Raw genomic sequence first — 14,017 nt, 5'->3', positions numbered from 1 at the left:
ATATATATAGAGTAAATTATCGTTTTTGTCCCCAATATTTAGGATAAGTCTCAAAGTTGTCCCTAACATTTTTATTGTCGTATTTAAGTCCCTAACGTTTCAAAATTGACTCAATGTTATCCTGTCATTAGGAATCTATTAACAGAATTGACGACGAGACAAAATTAAAACGATTTTAAAACGTTAGGGACTTAAATAAGACGAACATGTTGGAAACAAAAACGATACATAAAAATAAATTTTAATTTTATCCTTCAATAATATCAATTTTTTACGATACATAGTTATTCAATTATTTTTTAATCACATCTAAGTAAATTATACTTAATCACATTAATTTTATTCTAAATAAATTTATTTTTTTATAATTTTACTCTTAAAAATTTTTACTTATCATAAAATATTTGTAGAATAACTAGTACATAAACTTGTGGGAAAAAATGATACATATACAATAAAGTAATGTGATTCTAGTCATTTTACAAACATGATAAGTAAAAATTATAAAAAAATAAATTTATTTAAAATCAAAGTAATGTGATTAAATGTAATTTACTTAAATGTGATTAAAAAATAATTGAATAACTATGTACCCTAAAAGATTGATATTAGTGAAGGATAAAATTAAAATTTATTTCTATGTATCGTTTTTGTCCTCAACGTTTTCGTCCTATTTAAGTCCCTAACGTTTCAAAATCGTCTAAATTTTGTCCCACCGTCAATTCCATTATTAACAGATTCCTAACGGCAGGACAATATTGAGTCAATTTTAAAACGTTAAGGATTTAAATAGGACGATTCAAACGTTAAGGACAACTTTGAGATTTACCCCAAATGTTGGGAACAAAAACGATACTTTATGTAGGATAAAAAATAAAAAATTTATAAATTATTGATAGATAAACAATATATAAGTTATAATTTATTGATATAAAATTATAGATTATGTTTCTATTATTTGAGCCAGCTCATGAGTTCGAACTAGCTCGTGAGCTTTCGGTGAGCTAAACTTGAGCTTAAGAAATAAGTTCGATTGTTAATGATTCGAGCTGCGAGTCAAGCTTAATTTTTGTGAGATAAACTTGAATTTGGTATAATTTGACTCAGCTCGTCTCATTTTCAGCTCTAAGGTAGCGTTTGTTTGTAGAGATTGGAACTGAGACTAAAAGATAGAAACTTAGTATTATGTTTGTTGAGCTAGAGACTGTTACTTAAATTTCTGTCTCTATCTTCAAAATTTCAGTATTTTAGTACCTCTAAAAAGTAGGGATACTGGAGACAAAAAATTTTAAAGACGGGGACAGAAATTTCAATTATAATTTGTACCTAAATTACCCCATTCTAATTCAATAATTCTAAAATTACCCTTTGTAAATCAGGGCTTCTTGATCAACCCTCGTGACTCCATCTTCTCATTCTTATTCAGAACAGCCATTGCAGCCTTTGAAGCACCATCTCAAGAACAGCCGCTGCCTCACCGCGCTGCTGGCCTCGCCACCGCTAGGTAAGTGGTTGGCCGCTTGCAAGTTCATTTTCGTGGTTCCCATCTTCTCATCTCCCCTCTTTCACCTTCACAGAAAAGTCAAAGAACGAAGCTACCGCCTTTCCTCGGTTGCTGTCGATGTCAACCATCAACTCATCGTCCTAACTGCTCTGACCCAGGTTAGTTATATATAAAAGTTGTTTAATTTACTGATTCCTTTCATCTTTTCCGTCATGCCCTAATTCGTGGATTTGTTCCTTTCATCTTTTTCGTCATGCCCTAATTTGTGAAAGTTTCTTTGATGAGAACGAAAGCTAAGCTAACTAACCCGTTTATTTCAGCTTTATAATAACATGAGTTTATGATGTTTACCTCCTTTTTTTGTCTCGTAAGAACTAATTACTGAACAATCTGGGATCAGTTGTTAAGTTTGGTCAGTTTGATAGCAGGGTCAGTGATTAAGTTTGGCCATTTTAATAAGTTTCGATGTCTTTGTTTGGTTTGTAATACTTGAATTAGTGCAGCTTCAAACCTCAATAGGTGCAGCTTTATAACAGCATTCTGGTTTATATATTAGAACTATTGTTAGGTAGGATACAATTATTAACGTATCTATTTGAGGAAAAGAATGTTTGTTCTCTAAACTGGTAAGTGAAATTGTTGAATGTACATGATATCATATAAATATGCTTGATACGGCTTAGGTGATAATGACAGCACAGTTATTTGTGTCAAGTGTGAACCACTTCACATTTTAATTACCGAATCTTCTTTCTTGCCTTTTGAAAGACTTTGATTTGCTTAAAGTACCTGAAAAAGTCACTTTCAGTTTATGAAATGAGAGAGGAAAATCGATATTATCTTTTTTATTGTGTTTATATTGTATTTTCTATTTTGATTTTCAGTTGAAACTTAATTAAAATTGAGAAGTAAATAGAGTTAATTATCTTTTTATTCTAATTTTTTATTCTTGTTTCTGGTTCTAAGAAGATAAAGCAGATTTTGCATGAAGAAATGTTAGATTAATTTGAATGTTTATGCGTTTTTTAATGTAACGACTTTGCTAGAAGAAATGGAGCGGTCGGAAATTATTAAGCGATGCATGTATTTTTATGAAGAGATGAGATTCAAGCATGAAGATTTGATGTTGTTCTTTGTGCTTACGCTATTTGTTTACTTTAGGGATAGAACTAGTGGCCAACTGTCGTTAGGCGGAAGAATGAATAGTAGAATTAGACGTGAGGCTTTAGAGCGTATTGTTGGTGAGGGTGATAGGAATTGTGTTGAAGAGGATTGTGTTGACCCTACATGGAGAAAGTTTAAGGTAGAGCTTATTCGATGTTGTGTATGATTCATATTTGCCTGAAGGATTCCATATCTGAGTATTATAACTTTCTATGGATGATAGGGTTGCTTGGGAGCATTAGATGGCACTTATTTAGAGGTGACAGTTCCCGAGTCTGAAAAGGCAAGATACCGAACAAGAAAGGATAAAATCTGTACCAACGTCTTAGGAGTGTGTAACCGGGAGATGGGTTTTGTTTATGTACTCAGTGGATGGGAGGGATCGGCATCTGATTCGCGGGTACTTCGAGATGCAATAACTCGTCGTAATAGTCTTAAGATACCCCACGGTAATTATGCCATCTTTAGATATAAGCCTATACATATAGCTTGAGTTCACGATAGCTAAGCTTATGTTGTCTGCATTACTTGTCTATAGATAATTACTATTTAGTTGATGTTGGTTACACAAATGGTCCGGATTTTCTAGCATTGTATAGAGGCACTCGATATCATGTTAGAGAGTGGACCCAAGGAGCACGTGCACCGCGCAATTACCAAGAATATCTTAATAGGGTCATTCTTCCGCCAGGAATATCATTGAGCGATGCTTTGGTTTGCTGAAGAAGAGGTGGTCTATCTTAAGAAGCCCTAGCTTTTACCCTCTAAAGACACAATCTCAAATAATTATTGCTTGCTGTTTGCTTCAAAATTCCATTCGAAAGAGTATGTGTATCAATCCGAAGGAGGAAGGTAGCATATTGGAAGAATTTATGCCTGATGGAGATGAAGCACATGATGGAATGATTGATGTGGTTGAAAACACGAATAAGTGAACTCGCTGGCGTGACAACATAGCAACTGAGATGTATGAAGAGTGGCGTACAAGTCGTATGGAGTAGTGTTGTAAGAGCAGCGTAATGAACATTGTAATCAATTGAGTATTGTTGTAATGGCTGAATTTTAATTTGTATCACTTGTTGAGACGAGAAACATTGTAATAGCACCTCTTAATTTGTAATGGCAACTAACTATTTGTGGTTCACTTCTTGTTATTGTTTGCTGTTTTATTATTTTTTGTTACATTATGTTAATTGATTTTAATTTAGTTAATCCATGTACACAGAAATGAATTTTGCACAAGGTTGATTATCTTAATTTTGGTAGGTAAAAATGGAGAACAAACGCAGGTGGAGTGATGAAGAGACTAATGCTTTTGTTGGCTTCATGGAGGAGTTTGTGGTAGACGGTCAGAGGGCTTACTGTGGGCAGTTCAAACCCAGAACATTCGAGAAACTAGCTCTAAAGATGCTGAAGGCCTTCCCCTGTTGTACCCCAATTGCGAAGCACTGCAAGAACAAGCACAAGCGGTTGAAGGAGAAGTATCAGTACGCCGCTGACATGCTTAAATGCAGTAGATTCAGCTGGAATCATGAGAAATAATTAGTCGAGGTTGACAGCAAAGATGTCCTTGCTGCATGATTGAAGGTGAATGTGATTCATGCTTTTTAGGATATCATATAAGCATTTGGTACCCTTTAATTATCTTTCTTTTAGGATTTGTATAGAACTATACGGTTTATACTGAATTTGAGTCACTTTTAAATTTGTATCCGAGCCAATCTGAATGGGATTTAGAGTAAAATAATATTTGTGTTTGTGATAGTAACTACTAATTATTTGAGAATGTAGCTGTGGCATTGTCACTTTTATTAGGAACTTCATTAATGTAACTAGTTTTACAGCAAGAACCTCATTAATGTTTGTTAAATCGGGTTTATATTTTCATAGGTACATCCAACAAAGGTTTACAGTCCTGGCAAGCTCTTTCCTTTTTTTCACTGGCTAGAGGGTATATTTGGCAGGGATAGAGCCACGGGAGCAGCAGCAGTTAGTGGCTTTGATGCGGAGGAACATGTTAACAAAGAGACGGAAGACATTGCAATTGAATTTGATGACTCTGAGATGTCCCCACAACCAGAATTAGATAGAGAAATTGCAATGCAAGGACAAGCATCACATTCTAAAGCTGGTGCAAGTGCAGGCAGCACAAGGCGATATGGGAGGAAGAAAAAGCAAGCTGACGTTTTGGTGAGGATGGATGACCATATCTAGCAATCTTCGGCTGACCAAAGGAAGAATGCCCAACTAGTTGCTGATGCCATTGTTGGTGTGAATGAGAAGTTTAAGGTTGGTGAGAAGCTCACACAACTTGGGTTCGGTGATGAGGAGGTGGTGAGGGCGATTTTGAAGTTTGCTGAGAGTTCTAATGTGTATGCACACTTTCGGGGTTTGACATATTCACAGATGATTGGCCTTGTGCATTCCATTATATGAAGTTGACTGTTGGCTAAGGGTATTAAGTTTTTCACTATAGGGTTTTAGTATTTTGTGAGATAGTTATATTTAAGATGGTTTAATGTACAAACTTATGCTTGGTATACATTTGGATAGATATTTTGGTAATGCCTTTATTTTTGTATGTATTGAATAGGTATAGGTTCTTCGTACAATCTTTTTGGTATTGTGATATGGCCTTTGCTTTGGTCGCTTGAGCAGGAATTGTTGGTTAAGTACAATATTTATGGTCATGATCATGTTAATAAAAATTCTGATAATTTTTGGTCATCAACTGTCCCATTCTGATAAACTATCAATATGCTTTTTCACTGGTCATATGTCTTACTTAGAAAATCCCATGCCGTGTGAATGAAAAACTGCAAAATAGCTTTGGTGAGAATTCATTGTGACTGATTTAGATGCTTAAGTTAGATTCATATTGGTGAGTTAGCAACCGGCTCACTGTTGAGTTTTGTTTGAACTTTGAACTTGTATAAAGCTGTAGAGAAGTGCATATATTCTTAATAAAGATTATTTTCCTGCATTATCCGGAAGCAGTAGATTTGTGTTTATGAGTGTTATAAAAATTTTGGTGATATGATACTGTGTATACTAGTTTTATTGAAGTATGTACATGAAGAAGTGAGAAAAGATGCACATAGTTGCTAAATTCAGAACACAAGTAACATATTCTATTAAACAGATCTCAAATTACACAAGCATCCATAGCTGTCTTGATATTCCTTTTGAGCAATAGTGACCTTACATTGTTGTACATCAAACACTTTTGTAACAATCCTCACTACAACATAAGACATCATATATACATGCTTGCACACATGAGGGGAAACAATAATAAACAAGTACTTTATTTCATATCATTACAACTAGAACTGAGAAAGTAGCCGTCATTATTTAGGGTTTATAAGGGTAAATTGTGATCTATTTTGATGATGGACTTTTAATTTTGGTTGAATTTCTTGATAGCTGCACCCAAATCAAAACTTGAATAGAACAATTTCCCGCATAAATTGATCAGGTGCTGCACAAATAAAACAAAAAGCAGTAATGAGATACACATTATAAACTATATAACATAGAATACTAAGAATCACATGTTGCAAATTTGCCATTAAGAATTGTACCTCCAGCATGGCGTAGGAACATTTCTACCCCACTCACTATTATTGCTCCATCATCAATATTTTTTTATACGAAAAGAATATAACACAAAAATCAAGCTTCAAACATATTTTTTCTACTTGTGGAAGCCATTGTTAACAAGGTTGCTATATATTTAACAGTAAGCAAAAATCATTTACCAAGTTATCAAAAAATAGTAACACAACACAAGAATAAATTAACTAGTCCAAGTAAAATTATTTAATGAAACTAATCAAAATAAATTTTTCAATTCAAGATATTTCAATCATATGTTTGAAGATGAAACTACACCAGTTAAGGCATGTGGTGATTTAGTATACAATATTGACATTAGTAGTAAGGTAGTTAACAATCATAACAATCACAAATTTATATATAAATTTATAAATATAATAATCACAATTTCACAAATCAGCAATTAACAAGCATAAGTAAGGTAAAAAAAATTTATATAATACGCAAACCATGAAATCAACACTCAGCAATCATAAATTCCCAAATCTTAAAAAAATATGACACAAAAATCAGAAATATAAAGCAAATGAGGGTAAATAAGATCTCAGATATAACTTCATAAATCTTCAACAATTGATGAAGCACAAATCACCAATTTTAAGCAAAGCAGGACAAATCTCAAATCAGATAATGAGGAATTTACACATTCTCATCCATATGAGGAAAAAAACAGAAAATGAGAGTTTCACAAATCAGAAAATGAGGGAATAAAAAATGCCATACGAAATTATCAACTTCAAACTTCACAAAATTAAGAAGTAAATAAGGTAAGCTGAAAGAAGATACCAAGTCCGTTAACAAAGAAACCGCGGAGACCAGAGGCACAGCTCCGAGACCGTGGCGACGCAAACCCAGGGGCTCGCAAATGACAACAACGTCACAAACCTAGGAGAGCAACTGGCGCCATGAAGATGAACTGGTAGAGAATTGGAGAGGCGTCGTCATCGTTCAGACCTTTGGAGGTGCTACCGGCGGTGGGTCAGACTCCAGGATTCATTCACGGGAGAGGAAAAGAGAGAGGGTAGAGGAGAGGAGAAAGGCGGGTTAGGGTTGCATGCTGAGTAAAATGAAATTGGATTTGGGGGTAGGATTGTTAATTAAAATTAAAGGGCATTTTTGTAATTTTAAATATTTAGTCTCTATTTTTATTTTAAACCAAACAGGATACTGAGATATAAATCAGTCCTGTACATTTTCACACCAAACACAATACTAATACTTATTTCTATCTCTGTCTCTTGGTCTCTGGCTCTCTGTCTCTGTCTCTTGGTCTCTATCTCGCAAACAAACGCTACCTAATAGACTCTATGATTTTATTAATAAGTAAAGCTGAGAATGAGTAAATTCGTTAGAGGGTGACACAGTTTAGTAATGCGGTATCCTTCTAACGATTTACACATTCAAAAATTTATACATTATTAAATTTCTCCAATAATTTAATACAATGATCACTAACTTCTATTAAATTATTGTAGAGTAAAATAATTTACATATAAACAAAAATTTGTGTTTTCCTACAATGATTTACATAAAAAATGATAAAAATGTAACTAAAATTTTTAAGAGTCATAACTCAACATCTCTTTTATTGTCTTGGGTTCTCTGACAATTGCATTCTACTATCATCAAATCTGACCTTCGATGCCACTAACTCTGTATATAATAATTTCTCTAAACATAGATTTTTACATCAATCTCTTACACTTAAAGCACTGTATCTATAATATGTTTATTTAGCTGATCAAGTCTTAATTTATGCATCCTCTTACCATCAAATATGACTTTTAATGTTGCTAATTCTGTATATAACAATTTATCTAAACATAGATTTCTACCTCAACCTCTTAATTTATTAGGACTACCTCAACTAAACTATGAATACTACAATAAAATCTTTTGATCACGGACAACTATGATAAAAGGGGTACTCTACTATATAGATTGAGGTTGTATAGAGAGAGAGTTAAATTCCTTTTATAGTTATTTTTTATTATTTTATTAATGTTCAACATGTGGGTCCTAGTATTTTCAATCTCTCTTTCATCACATAAAAGAAAAGATCTGTAAACTTACATCTTTACCTTATAATTCACCACGATAAAATTATGAAAGAATAAGAAAAAAAAGATGAAGAAATTTTGATTTTTTTTATTTAAATTAAAAAATATAATATTATCTATTTAAATAAATGTATAAGTATTTATCAAAATATATTTAGGGTCATATCTCGGATACAGTGGAGGAAACCACAAAACGAACACATCTTTACCTTATAATTCACCACGATAGAATTGTGAAAGAATAAGAAAAAAAAGATGAAGAAATTTTGATTTTTTTATTTAAATTAAAAAATATAATATTATCTATTTAAATAAATGTATAAGTATTTATCAAAATACATTTAGGGTTATATCTCGGATACAGTGGAGAAAATCACAAAACGAACACATCTCAGGTGCACTGACTCTGTTTTGTGATATGGGACGCGCTGGTCATATCCCGGGTGTACCTGAGATACGAAAAACAGAGCATCTCGGATACACTGCATCCAAGATATGCACATATTCTGACATAGACCAGTGCATCCGAGATACGTGCAAAGAAGCAAGACAGGGAAACTGCATCCGAGATATAGTCAAGATTATATTAAGGTCTCAACACCCAAGATATGTTATACAATAAGTCTATTTATGGAGACCATCATAATACCTCTCCTCAAACAATTCACAAACCATTCTTTTCTTTCTCTTCTTTCGATTTTGCTTTGATGGTGAACAATCAATACTTTTTTGTGGTGGTTTATCCGAATGAGATAGTCAGACAAGGTGATGAAGGAGTGATTTTTTAGTCTGACAATACTGTGATGTTGCGTACTTACCAGGTTGATATCATGGATGCGCTAAAGACGATCATGCTAAGCAATATGGGAGAAGTAGGAACAAAGGAGGTTGGGAGGATTGCATATAAATTTCTGTATGTGCTTCCGAATAGTGGATTTACAAACCGATTATTTTGGATTGATGGGGATCAGCATGTGAGGGTAATGTTCGACATACATACACGACTAATGCCCCAACATGTGATGGAGTTGTATGCTGTGATCCATGATGTAGTTGTTGGGGATGGGCCATCTCCTTCGGCACCTGAAGTCGTGCCGCTCGAGGCGACACTGATCCACTATGCCCAGCCTCATGGTAGTGTCGACGATTCCGATAGTGAGGGCGATTCTACCTATGTTGCCGGGTCCGGGTTGTCAAGTGATACAGTGTCAGAAGATGAGTTTGTGCTGGAGACTCCTAGTGGCAGCATTGTTATGTTTCTGCTACCTCCGCCTTTGGCCATTCCTCAATTGTCGGATGTTCCTAGCCATTATCAGATGTTGAACTTGGATGCAATGCACTTGGACGATCTTTTGAACGCTGGGGACGGGGAGGATTACAACATGGATGGTAGGGTAGAATTCCAAATTGGGCATAGGTTCAGCGACCAAAAAGTAGCCCTAATGGCGGTGAAGAACTACAATATTTGACGGAATGCGGAGTATAGAGTGCTGGAGTCAGATAGGCTAAAATATCACTGTTGATGCAAGCAATTTTCCAATGGTTGTCCGTGGAGTCTTCGTATGACATTACGATAGAACTTGAATTATTGGTATATTTTACATTATATTGTGGATGCATTAGATCATAATTCGTGGAGTCTTTGTTTAGCATGTTGTTGACATTGGATCATAATTCGCAGGGAGGTACGTCGGTTCGGTGGATCACATACCTTTCTGGCACCAACCATGTCTCAAGACCATGCGCAACTGGATAGTGGGTTGATTTTCAAGGTTGTGTTACCAATGATAAAGACTAATTCATCGGTGTCTATCCTAGTGTTGCAAAGTGCTGTCCATTAAAGTTATCATTTTAAGCCCTCGTATCAGAAGGTGTGGATGGCAAAGCAAAAGACAATTGCCATGATCTATGGCGACTGAGAGGAGTCATACAATAGGATTCTGGCACTCTTACAAGCCTTGCAAGAGTGCCTCCTAGGTACAATCCATGAATGCATTGATGTCCCTTATTACAATGGGAATATGGTTGACGGAGAGTGGAGTAAGTTTGATAAGGTATTCTGGGCATTTCCTCCATGTATTGAAGTGTTCAAGCATTGCAAGCCGTTTGTATCGGTAGACGAAACGCATCTATACAGTAAGTATCGGGGCGTGCTTTTAATTGATGTGGCTCAAGATGGTAACAACAATATTCTTCCTATAGCTTTCTCATGAGTGAAGTCTGAGACAAAGGAGTCATGGTCGTTTTTCCTCTCAAATTTGAGACAACATGTTACTTCACAGCCAGGAATCCTGATCATATCAGATAGATCACAGGCCATTCGCGCCACTCTCAATGCACCTCACAGTGGATGGCATCCCTCGTCAGCATATCATGCTTACTGCATGTGACACATGGCTTCAAACTTCAACTCCAGGTTCAAATCGACCGAGGATAAGAGGTATCTGATAAATGCGGCGTACAGTCCGAGTAAGGAAGGATGCGACTGGTACTTGGATACTTTAGGTACATTATCCCATGAGATGGTGGATTGGGCTCTTTGTTTCAGGAAGGAATTGTGGTTGCAACATTGCGACGAAGGTCGTCGGTATGGTCACATGACTACGAACCTATTGAAGTGTATAAATGCCGTGCTGAAGGGAACGAGGAATCTTCCGGTCGCAGCGATTGTTCGGGCAATGTATGAGAGGTTGCAACAGTTGTTCGTGCGCAGAGGACGCGAAGCCCATGCTCAGTTACAGGGTGGACAGATCTACTCGCAGCGGCTGTTGGCAGCTATAGATAAGAACAGAGAGAGTCTGCCGATGGTGCGAGTCACCCATTGTGATCGTAGGGCATCCGTTTTTAGCGTGGAAGAGATGGAGCCAGTAGATGGTTGGTCACAGACTTCATATCGGGTTCGTATGACCGAGCATACATGCGATTGCGGTCTATTCCAGTCATTGCATTTCCCATGTCAACATGCCTGGCGGCATGTGCAGCTGCAAGTATTGAGTGGGGTCTTTTTGTGGACCCTGTGTACACAATGGCCTCTGTATTCAAGGTATACGAGAGGGAGTTTTCGCTGATACTAGACGAAAAGATATGGCCTCCATGATACGGTGCACGTCTGAAGCCCGACTCTGCCATGAAGATGAAGACATCGGGTAACCCGATATCCACTCAGATCCGGAATGAGATGGATGCCATTGAACGTGCAGAGAAGAGATGTGGGCTCTGCCGCAGAGAGGACCACACCAGACATGGGTGTCCCAATGCGCCCCACTCAGATCCATGACGACGCATGCAGTTTAGGATTTAGGTCTTTTTGTTCCAATGTTGTCACTTTGATGTACTGATTGTTATTAAATGTGCTTAATGTGTAATGAAGCATAATTTCTGTATAACTACTATCTTCGATTGTTATGGGACCATTTTTCATCTACAACATTACAATACTTTCATAAAAAAGCATTGGATCTTGACTATATCTTGGATGTAATGCCTCTGTCTTGCTTCCTTGCACGTATCTCGAATGCATTGGTCCATGTCAGAATATGAGCATATCTCCAATGCAGTGTATCCAAGATGCTCTCATGTTCATATCTCAGGTGCACATGAGATATGACCAGCGCGTCCCATATCATAGAACGGGGTCACTGCACCCGAGATATGTTCGTTTTGTGGTTTCTCTCACTGTATCCGAGATAAAACCCTAAATGTATTTTGGTAAATACTTATACGTTTATTTAAATCCGTAAATATTATATTTTTTAATTTAAATAAAAACCCCAGAAATTTTATTGATTGTTGATTGATTGAATTGTGAAGGTAAAACGAAATATATATAGATTATTGTCTACAAAAGATAAAAGTGAAGATAAGATAAGATAAGATAAGATAATAAAGACTAAAATTGTAACTGAATTTATGTATTATGTTGGGCTGAATTTGTAGGCCACAAGACTTCTTCATTGTTATCATGGGCTAAGGTAGAAGAGTAGTTTAATACGCCCTGCAAGCTGATGGATGGAAGATGTCAATAATCCACAGCTTGGATAAGTTCCGATGAAATTGTGGAGGAAAACGCGTCTGACGTAGTGACGCAGAGGGAGATGCGTGCGGTAGAACTAGAGCTGCCAACGGTAAAAATATAAAAGGAGATGATGTGCTTGAGGGAGAGAGAGCAAGCAGTGATCTTAAAAAAAATGCGTAGAGCGCGGTAAGATTGATCTTCAGAGGGCGCGTAGAGCATAATAAAAGAGGGCACGTAAAGCGCAATAAGAGAGGATGCGTAGAACGCGATATAAAAAGAGGATGCGTGGAATGCAATAATAGTGCAGATGGAATTGCTAAAACAAAATGTAGATTGATCTGCTGAAACAAAATGTAGACATGACTGCTGAAATAGAATGCAGACGAAACTGCCGGAAGAAGGCGCAGATGGAACTGCCGAAGAAGGCACAGATAGGCCATAGTGACTATTTCATGAATGATAATTGTTTCCTCTTAGAACAGGGATAACCAAGACTGATGTTGGATTTTTACTTGGATAGATGTAATAGAGATTCTGAGCTAAATTGGAAGATTGATTATTCATTGTGGGAGGAGGTTGAAAAAAAAAGTGGGGTAATTTCTCACCAGAAAGATGATAGCTTATGTATCCTCTTCAATGAGGATATTAAGGCTCTGATACCATGATAAAATTGTAAAAGAATAGGAAAAGAAAAGAGGAAGAAATTTTTATTGATTGCTGACTGATTGAATTGTAAAAGTAAAACTAAATATATATAACCCCTTGTTTCTTTTGATTTAACCGAACCCTGTGTTTTTAGGCATTACTAAACTCTTTCTTGTAAGTATAAGGATTGTAAAGTGTTCGTGGGACCTTGAACGTCAGGCCGAAGATAAAAGTAAGATAAGATAAGATAAGATAAGAAGATAACATAAAGATAGGATAAGATAAGATAATAAAGACTAAAATTACAACTGAATTTATGTATTCTATTGGGCTGAATTTGTAGACTACGAGACATCTTTATTGTTATCATAGGCTAAGGTGAAAAGTAGTTTAATAAACTATAACACCACTCAAGTGTTTGCAATTAAGGTATGTTTTGCGATGATTTTCAACCACCCCAAATCTCTTGAAAAATTGTCATTATTTTGTGTGTTCTTTGTATCGTTGACATGATAAAATATTGAAAGCGTTTAATTTAATTACATATGCACAGAACATATCATAGAGTATCAGTAGTTATGACTTTGAAAATAATTTTTATCTCATAATTATTAGGTAATATTTGGAAGAGAGACTAAGACTGAGATACAGATATTGAGAGATAAATATTAGGACATTGTATTTAGTATAAAGATATACATGACTGAATTATATCTTAGTATTTTATTTGGTTTAAAATAAAAATAGAGACTAAATACTATTTTAAATGAAAAAAATCAAAAACAAATAATCCTAGCCTAAAAGGCTTTAACCCCACCCTCGACTTACACCATCACAACAACCACCACTTCTCACCGTCGTCGTCGAACTCCTCATCTACAGCCACTGTCACCACCACGCAATTGCCCTACATCTGCGATGACTCTATGCACTCTTGATGGGAGTTCGTCTTGAAGGCACGCTCTCACGTCCATTCCCTCGCTGCCATCCTCCTCCGCTGGAGTCCTTTTC

This window comes from Arachis duranensis, chromosome 10 (genome assembly GCF_000817695.3).
Source record: "Arachis duranensis cultivar V14167 chromosome 10, aradu.V14167.gnm2.J7QH, whole genome shotgun sequence".
NCBI classification, from domain to species: domain Eukaryota; kingdom Viridiplantae; phylum Streptophyta; class Magnoliopsida; order Fabales; family Fabaceae; genus Arachis; species Arachis duranensis.
This window is presented reverse-complemented; position numbering follows the sequence as displayed.